The following is a 10,376-nucleotide window of genomic DNA, read 5'->3' as shown; positions in this document are numbered from 1 at the left end:
AAGACAGTGGGCGGGGCGAATTAAAATATAGCTGTTCCCAGCGCTGGAGACCTTCCAGCCATGCCAGTCTGGGGAGTGTGCCGCTTCTGGAAGTGAAAGTGAAGGCCCGGGAGATGTGTGGTGTGGCTTGCAGACTGGGAAATAGAAATCGTGTTTGCATCACTGCTGTGCAAAATGCTGCCGAGCCCTCTGCAGTTTTGAGCTTCATAGGAGCTCATTTTTCTTGCACAGCCGGAAAAACCAAAGTTCTGGAAAGTGAAAGGCACTTGCTTTAGGTCATCCAGGGATTAGGACAGAGGAGCTAGGATGATGGTTTAGTTCCTCAAAATCACTGTTTGGGGTTCTTGCCTCTACCACACATCCATCTGTGAAAGGAAAGTGCATACCTTGCCTGAGTAGACCAGTTGTCTAAGCAAAGAGTGTGAGGTCATAAAGGTGACTGCTCACGAAAAGAGGACATTGACTTCTCTCTTCTCTGATTAGTTCCAAGTTGATTGAACACAAGTGATAGGCCTTGCCCTCAGTTGGGTGTGTAGAGGGCCCACAACATGTAATAAAGGCTAACATTTATTAAACATTTCCTTTGTGCCTGTCACTGTTCTAGGGGAGTTAAAGGTATCAATGGAATTATTCAATCCTGAGATAACCTTTTGACGTAGTAATGTTATGATTACCACTTGACAGATAAGGAAATGGAAGCATAGGATCTCGACTCAGGTAGGCTGGCTCCAGAGTGTCGTAATCATTGCGCTACACTGCACGTGCTGCTGTATTGTGCACGTACACAGACACCCACACCCAGTGTGCCCAGAAAAAGGCCACCCTTCCAGTTAGGGGTTGGAGAAGCTTCCTGGAGAAAGAGCTGGTGTAAGAACTAGGCCTTGAAGCTTAGGGAACATGATGTTGGAGAAGAGTAGAGGACTCTGCAGAAAGATGGGTAATAGAAATAGGAAAGCTTAAGGATGTCCTGTGGCAAGTGGTGGAAACTAGCCTGACAAGCACCTCCATTCAGTTGCTACTTGTGCTATTTCACATTGTGATCCTTGTGGGCTACTTGCAAAGGCGTTCCATGATCTGGTCCCTGCCCACCATCACCCCTCACCAGTGTCCAGCCTCAACTCTTACTCTTTTCCCAAGCTGCAGTTCTCCCAAACGCATTATGGATTAGTGAACTGTTGCACATGCTAGTCCCTCCACTGTGACGGCCTCCAATCCTGTCCTATCGTATCACCATGCTCCCCTATTTCACACTTTGTATTAAAAACTTTTCTGCATCCGTGGCCTCTGAGATTGGGTGAGATACTCATCTATGTTTTTATAGCTTCCTGTTCTTCTCTTATCATAGAATATTTCATAGTAAACTATGGCAGACTACTTTTCCATTGTCCCCATTAAATCATCAAATGTAGGAGGGCAGGTGCCAAGTTACTCACATCCCTTCCCTACAACTGTAGCTCCTAATGTAATAATGGTCATAACTGACATCTATTGAAATAAACATCTAACACATTTCCAAAGAATTCCAGCAAAGGATGATTTTTATGTCTCTTGGTTACCTATTCTTGGCTTAACAAACCTGGTAAGACACCTTGAGACTAACCTAAATCTTTGCCATTGTAACTTTTGAACACACAATCACCCTTAATACTGGATCATCTTGAAAGAGTTTACAAATATGTTCTTATTCTTGTGTTTCTTTTTTAGAAGCTTGGTATGCTTAATCAAACCAGGGTCTTAAAAGTGTTAAATGTATGGGTTCACAGGAAGAAGTATGTACTCTCACCCACAAGATCAAAAGGCCTCAAAAGATGAGGAAGATTAAAAACACCAGACTGGGGATCTGGAGGTGTGGGTTTTAAACCTCAGTTGTGTGACCTTGAGAACTCTAGCAGACCCACCTCATTTTAATGTACCTGGCTATCTACAAAACCTGGTAAGTAAGCTTGTGATACTTCTGTTTAAAGTAAGATTCAATGGATTCTGAGTTTGTGCCCAGGGAATGTCCTATAAGAAGAGAATAAGAGTGTTAGGGCCTGGACCTATGGACATTTGTTTGAGGCGGTTGTAGATGTAGATTTACATGTAGTTGCAAGAAACAAAACAGAGAGATCCTGCATGACCTGGACTCAGTTTTCCCCAAAGGCAACATCTTGCCTAACGAGAGCATAACATCACTACCAAGAAATTGACATTGACATTGATATTCAGACTTTACCAGTTTTTTATGTATTCATTTGTGTAGACTTATTTAGTTTCTGTGTAGTGTGCCATATGTGCAGATGTGTGTGACAGTCACCACAGTCAAGACAGAAAAGCTCCGTCCCTAGGATCCCCCATGCTACAATGTATAGCCTCTGCTACTCCCCTCCTCTTTTAACCTCTGCCCTCCAACTCAGTAATCATGTTCTTTCACAAATGTTATACAAATGGAATTGTGTGGTCTGTATACTTCTGAGATTGGCTTTTTTTTTTTTTTTTTTTTCGCTCAGCACCATTTCCTTGAGGTCCATCCAAATCATTGCATGATCAATGGTTCATTTCTTTTGATGGCTGTGTGGTATTCCATGGTACAAATGTAGCATGGTTTGTTTAACCAGTCACCCACTGAAGGACTTTTGGGTTATTTCCAGGATTGACTTATTTATTAACAAAGCTGATATGAATATTGGTATATAGGTTTTTGTGTGAACATGGCTTAATTTCATTTCTGGTATAAATGCCCAGAGTGAAATTGCTGGGTCATAACAGTAGGCACTTGCTTCATTTTGTAAGGAACTCTATTTTCTAGAGTGTTGGTATCATTTTGCTTCCCACCAGCAATGTGTGAAAGAACCAACATCCTTCTCTGCATTCTCTCTCCAGCATTTGGTGTTATCACTATTTCTCCTCTTAGCCATTCTTGTAGGTGTCTGGCGATATCTCACTGTGGTTTTACTTTGCATTTCCCTGACGGCTAACAATGTCGAACTCATTTGCCTTCTGAAACCTGTTTGGTGATACAGACATCTGTTTTGGTTGCTGAAATTACTTATCATTTCCTTCTTGATTCTCTCTCAGTGGATTCCAAGGCAGAAGGTAAATCGCTTTTAGATAAATAATGAGCTCTTGCACTTGAGTGCCAGCTACGTGCAAGATAGTGTTCTTGGTACTGGGAATAAAGCAGTAACAAGAACAGAGAACAATCCCTGTTGTCATGGAGCTTATGTTCTAGTGGAGTGAGATGGCCAGTAAATAAAAGAAATGAGTTAAGCGTATTAGATGCTCTTGGAGCTTTAGGGAAAAAAAAACAAACAAACAGAAAGGGAGATAGGCAGTTACTTTAGTTACAGTTTAATGTAGGGTGGCAAGAAAAACCCATGCTCCTGGCCTTGAAAAAGCTGTGTGTCAGGAGCATCAGTGTGGCCAGGAAGACTGGAGTTGTGAGTGAGGAGGAGACCAGGGGCAATGAGGTCAGAGCAGTATCAGAGGAGGCTGGCCATGCGGGGCTCTGAGCATGGGTAGGAGTTGGCTCTCATTCAGTGTGGTGGGGAAGCTCTGGAATATGTAGGGCAGAGGAGTGGCAGGATTTCATTTCATAAAAATCTTCCTGGCTGCTGTGTCAAGAATAGCCCAAAGGAAGGGTGGAATCAGGGAGACCAGTTTGGAAACTATTGCAATAATCCAGGCAAAGCAAGATGGTGGATTGGAAAAGGTGATGACAGAGAGGGTAACAAGAAATCATGGGTTCCATAAATATTTTGAAGTAGAGAGAACATAACTTCTCATCCAGTTGGATGTAGGGTGAGAGAGAAAGAGAAAAGTCTGGGTCCAAGCTTCTTGGTTGGAGCATTGGAAGAATTGAGATGCTATTAGTGGAGATAGGAAAGGAAGCTTGAGAGCTCAGGTCAAGATGTGCACCATTTAAGGTGACTTTTAGACAACCAAGCAAAGGTGAAATTATGAGGAGGCAGTGGATGATAAGTCTGAGGTCCCAGTCAGAGGCTTGGGTGGAAAATTAATTTGAGAATCTTTCTTGACAGAACAACTCTCACATATTACTCTATACTGGAGATTCCTCTTGATTACAGGTCCTTAATTTCTTAATTTAAAATCTTTGGTGCCAGGTTTTGGAAAAGCATTAAGTTTAGCGATATGAAATCACCATTATCTGACAGCTTTGACCTACAATAATAATAATTTCATATGGTTCACCTGAATAATACCCTCCACATGCCTTATATTACATAACATTCTCAGTGGGGTTTGAAACAGTGTCCTATAATCAAACAGAAACATTTCTGTAGCCCAGTACACTCATGCTGAGTGGGATAGGTAAGGACAACACACACACACACATGCACACACACACACGCCCTTCCAATTCAGCTTTTGTTGCCAAGTGCATTATAACAGCTTTCACATTTTTAGAACTTTTTGGATTTTGGACTATGCAGCATGCAGAGTTGAAATAGGCCAATGAGCAGAAGATACTGAGAGGGATATTTCAACTCAACTTTATGACTATATCAATGCTATTCCATGACTAATCACACATGTTTCTAAAGGTGGGAGCTGTCTGTCCCATGAGTGCACACGGGACCTAAACAACCACTTATTGGGGATATTTTAGAGGAAATTCAGTTACTGAAGAGATTGTTAGAGCTGGTGTCTTTTACAGCTCTTGGTCTCACTGAGATGAAAATGACTATAAATCATTTCTAGCTTCATGCCTCATTCTTCCCATCTGTGAAATGGGATGGGACCACGGAGCTGAACTTCATGATTGCCGAGGATGCTTCTGGTGTTGTTTTAAGGTTTCTATGCTTCTCTGCCTCTTCTCTTTGTCACTGGTTGTTCCCTCCACCCTTGTTTGTAGAGTAACCCTCTTTCCAGACCGAGCCATGGAAATTTTACCAGGATGTGCAGTGAATAATTAGCATGGGCAGCTGGATGGGGAGGCAGACATTTTCCCTGTTGCTTCCCAAATTGGGAAAAATGATTATTTTTTGGGGGGATTACTTCTTGACATGTAAGCGTGTTTTGACTTATGCAACACCCACAGGCTTCCTGCATGAGTGATACTCCAGGACAGAGTTCTACCTTCCTGGAATGGTGTCGATGGTGGCATGGCCTCCCCTTTCTGGTTCTCTTGGGAGATGAGCTCTTTCATGAAAGAAATTTTCAGTGACTGACACACAGCCTTCTAAGGGACAACCTAAAAAAATGCAACTGTTTTGAATGGAAACCTTTCTAATATAATTTACAGCTATAAAACAGTTTTTTTTTCTGATTATAAAAGTAACATATTTTGGCTCTAGGAACAAAAGAGAAAAAAGGGAGGAAAACAACTATCCACACTCCCTAAACTGGGGGTTGGCAGACCTTTACTCTAAAGGGTCAGATGGTGATTATTTTAGAATTTATGAACCGAGGAGCAAAATTGAAGTTATCTTATAGATGTTTATGTCATATAGATGTTTATACAACCATTTGAAAATAGGAAACCATTCTTTTTTTTTCCTTTTAATGTTTATTTATTCTTGACAGAGAGAGAGAGAGAGAGAGAGAGAGAGCATGAGTGGGGGAGGGTAGAGAGAGGGAGACAGAATCTGAAGCAGGCTCCAGGCTCTGAGCTGTCAGCACAGAGCCCGAACTGTGAGATCATGACCTGAGGCAAGGTTGGATGCTCAACTGACTGAGCCACCCAGGTGCCCCAAAATAGGAAACCATTCTTAGTGTGCAGGCCATACGAAAGCAGGGTTGGCTGGATTTATCCTGTGGGCAGTAGTTTTCTGACCCCTGGTCTAAACTGTCTCGAAACTGGACCTTTAACAAGAGGATTTTTTTTCCAAATTAATTTTTTTATGCTTTTCTTTCTTTTCTTTCTAGCTTTTAAGCAAGACATTACTTTATATTTTGATTTTTGTGCATCTCACTGAATAGCAGCATTCCAGAAAGAAAATTGTTCAGGGCTGCATAGACCTTCTCTGAAATGGAAGTACTATAGTTCATTTGAACAACTCCCACTTCAAGTGCATTTGGATTGTTTCTTATTAATTTATAAATAAAACATAGTTCTTTTGTTGTTGTTGTTGTTGTTGTTGTATTTTGGGTCTTGCATGGAGTCCCGGGAGGAGCATCTGTAGGACAGAGGATAAGAACACAGTTGAGGCTTTGCCTCTGCAGAGGTGGGACCACCTATCACTCCATCTCTGCCAAGATTGGGTATTTCCCCAAAACAACAACATCATCCGCATTATTTAGTGGGGTGTGAAAGCAGATTTAACCTTGTCTGGAGAATTCCGGTTTCTACTGTGAACATCACTAAGTTTGAGTCTGGGTCCTCTGCAGCCATTGAATCACAAAGAGCAACATGGCTCCTACATCAGATGCCTTTCATGCACACCAGCTTCCTTTCGCCAGGGAAGGTGGTGAATAAAGTCAGCATTGTGCAGTCGTCCAAATGAAGGAAAAATACAACACGCCTCAAAAAGGATGAGTCTGGGGCGCCTGGGTGGCTCAGTGGGTTAAGCGTCCGACTTCGGCTCAGGTCACGATCTCGCGGTCCGTGAGTTCGAGCCCCGCGTCAGGCTCGGGGCTGATGGCTCAGAGCCTGGAGCTTGTTTCCGATTCTGTGTCTCCCTCTCTCTCTGCCCCTCCCCCGTTCATGCTCTGTCTCTCTCTGTCTCAAAAATAAATAAACGTTAAAAAAAAAATTAAAAAACAACAAAAAAAGGATGAGTCTTAGCAAAATGGTATAAAGTGGAAAAGAGTTATATACAGCAAAGGTTATACAAAGTTAAAAGTCATGCATGCATGTGCCTTTGCATGTGCACACATACAAATACATACAGATACAACTAATTACAAAGGGGAGTAAAGCAATGATAAACACCGGACTCAGGATGATGGATACCCTGGGCAGTTTAGGAGTGGTTGTGAGGGGTTTCGAGGGGTGTTGTATGATACCCCTCGAGATCCTGGCTTTCATTTTATGTCATGGATCCATACTTATAATGTTATATACTTATAATACTTATAATGTTATAACCAACCGAATAAATAAAAAGCAGTCCAAGCATGGGACACAATGACAGTGTGACAGAATGCAGGGATTATGACAGTTCCAGTTCTGACCTTCTGAGATATGAAACCAGACAAGAAATAAGAGTCAGCGGGTGCTTTGTGTGGTCCTGACAAAACGTTCTCGTGAATCATGTGGGTGAGTGTTAGTACATAGATTCCTTGGTATCTGTTTTGGCTTCACAGAAGGAAGTTTTTATTTATTTTTTTCTTAGTTCTTGATTCTGGTCCAGGCAGCTGGACTTATTTTGTTGCCACAAAAATAAGGTCTTGAACCAGGCCCCACTGTTAGAGCTCATAAAGCGTTCCCTTAAAAAGGCCCTGAAGTTATGTTTGTATACTTGTTGATCTTTTGGTTATGGTAAGAATATAGGGAGAGGCCTGTCTCTGGATATATGGCACACTGCAGCTTGGAGAAGAGTGCTCAGATGGACAGAGGGTTAACCAAGGTCCAGGAGTGAAACAAGGGAGTGCAAAAGCAGAAAGGTATACCAGGCAGTAACCAGCCAGTGTTTGCAGGTTCAGAGCGAGCAAAATGGAGCCCGAGAAGTTTGGCCAAACAACCAGGTTGTTTCTTTTTCCTCTGTCTCCCTTCTCTGGCCTTCACATTATTACTCAGTTTCAACCAAGAATGCTGCTAGGTTGGGAGGCCTGGGTGTGAGTGTGGGCATTCCCTCATTCCTCAGGTACCTACTCTGTGGCCCAGACTCAACCAGAAACTGGAGATACAGATGTGACCCAGATCAGAGATTGAAGACCTCTATTATTTTGTCCATGGTTGTAGTCAATACCTCTCAACATAAACACTATTGGCTCTTAGTGCTGAATTGAGTCAAGTGGTTCTTAAAACAAAGTAGAGGGCTAAGCTATGAAGTAGCAGCCCCAGGCAAATGTAGAGCTCTCTCCTCTCAGTATGTCCAGCCCACACCTCAATTACTGAAGTCTTATCACATTGCATTGCCATGATTTATTTGTATAGCTCTCCCACCCACTATCCTGTGAACACCTCAAGTGTGGAGACTATGTTGTTTTCATTGCCAGATCTCTCAAATTCAGGGCATAGAGCAGATGCTAAATAAATGTTTGGGGCAGAACTATGCTTTACACCTTGTTGTCAGTGCCCAGTGAGTGAGACTCAAAGTGGAGACAGATTATCACTGTTGGCGGGGGTGGTGAGCCCAGAGACGAGGGGGTGCTTACATTTGGGGTCTGAGTGGGCTTCATGGATGGAGAAGGGAGGAGGAGAGTGGGAAGGATGGTGGTGGAGGGGTGGGGATATTCAAAGTAAATGGCAACCAATGGCATGTCTGTTGACCTATCAGAGTAGACTGGTGGCAAGTGATCAGTATTGCTGTCCCTGTGCCTATTAGCTGCAGGTCAGCCTGGAAGATGAGGAGGGGCCTGGGGTCTGGATGAAGAGAGAATGGAATAAATGTTACATGGTCACCATCTTTATTCCAGCTCTGCATCAGCAGCTTTCTATACATGCTCTTACTTGATTCTTATGTAACTGTGGCAGGTAGGCATTTATGACTCCAATTCCTAAGAGTAAGATATAGACATCTGGTGGGGGGGGGGGTGACACAAACTACCCAAAAAAGTGAGTAGTAGAGCTGGATCTGAAGTTGAACCCAGACTCCCACATTCCTGAGCCTGTACTCGTTTTCTCTGCCATCCTGTCACGCTGCCATGCATAGAGGGTGTGGCCAGTAGAGGTCAGGGCAAGAGCCAAGCCATGAGGCAGGAGACCTCAAAAGCATCCAGAGGACTTGGTTTGGGAGGAGCAGGAATGAGGGAGAGGCAGAGGGCTGGGCAGCTCCTTAGGCCAGGGTGGGTGTCCTTGGCCAGGGACATTCTATTTGGAGTCTTTAAACTTCCACCCTTTGTACCCAATAAAGTTCATAGTGGACACACCCTTGTCATGAATGTTTATGGGGAATGTTTATGGAGCTGGACAGAGGGCTGAGACAGAGAAGGAGGGCAAGGCACTGTCCCGGAACCAGGGCCAGAGATGAAGATTTTGGAATTTAGAAGGAAGAAGTTGAGCACAAAGTTTCAGCTGGAGACCTTGAGGCTGGAGATGAGTAATGTCTGGTTAGGGGAGGAGCTCCACTGTAGAGATGAGAAGGAAGTGGTGATAAAGAATCAGAGACTAAAGATATGGCTGAGCAGGTAGATGCTTTTAGTACCAGCTATGGTTAGGACTGGTTTCAAGGGGGCTGTTTGTCATCAAAAAAACATCTGAAGGGTACCTTGATGGAGGCAATGCATGCAGAGGAGGGAAAGAGAGGAGGCTGGGAAAGGGGAAAAGAGATATATAGACACTCAGAGACAGAAATGGAGGCAGAAATACACAAAGATAAAGGAAAAACACAAAGACACAGAAACACAGAGAGATAACATCCTGGAGATCCAGGGGCTCATGGAAACCAGGACAGTGAGAGAAAATCAGAGACACAGAGAGAGGAAGGAGGGCAATGACACAAACACCCAATGGATGTCTGTGTCTAATGGAGAAAATATATGTGAAACCCCTGAGAAGAACTACATAAGGGCCCTGTGGGCCTCCTTAGGAAGATTTGTTCTTTGGCTTGGCTGAGGTGCTGGCAGGTCCTAAGTTTCTGTGTTTTCCTGACTAACAGATGGAAATCCTGGGTGAAAGTTCACCTACAGTATGGGCTTTCTCTGTAATCACAGCATCTCAGCCATCATCCCATCCTCTCCCCTCTCAGACCCCCACTTGCACCTCTGCAGTTACATCCAATGACCAACTGCTCAATACAGACCCTCAGAACATTCGTCCTTAGGCTGAGTTACGTCCCTGTGACTTCCGGTTTGGGAGTGACACATGAGCAAATCTAGTGCTGCTTTTCTACTCAGGGCTTCGGGTGGTTGATGACAATGACTGTGTTCCCACCGTGTTCTCTCTTCTTCGCAATCATCTGTGGTTCCTTCACTGGCATTAATGGCAACACAGGCTAAGTTCTTTCCCAGTACAGATGATCCCAGGATCTCAGGGGCTCTCAGGAACCAAAGTTTAGTTCTTACATTAAGGGAAAAAAAATAATATTCTAACTGTTTAAGGGAAAATTATTCAGGACACTTGCTAAAGAACAGGAAGGCAGACTTTATTCAGTCTGTGGATGTAGGGACCACTTTGGTGGGGCCTCACAGACATTACATTGGCTCTGAGGACAACATGGGCAAGTGGAAAAATCAATAACTAAGGAGTAGGGTGGTGATCAGGGGATGGAAAATTACCAAGAAGAAATATCAGGAATAAAGGGGATTCTGGCTAGACTGAACCAACAGGA

The sequence above is a fragment of the Neofelis nebulosa genome, chromosome 12, assembly GCF_028018385.1.
Source record: "Neofelis nebulosa isolate mNeoNeb1 chromosome 12, mNeoNeb1.pri, whole genome shotgun sequence".
Lineage (NCBI taxonomy): Eukaryota > Metazoa > Chordata > Mammalia > Carnivora > Felidae > Neofelis > Neofelis nebulosa.
Note: the sequence above shows the minus strand (reverse complement) of the source record.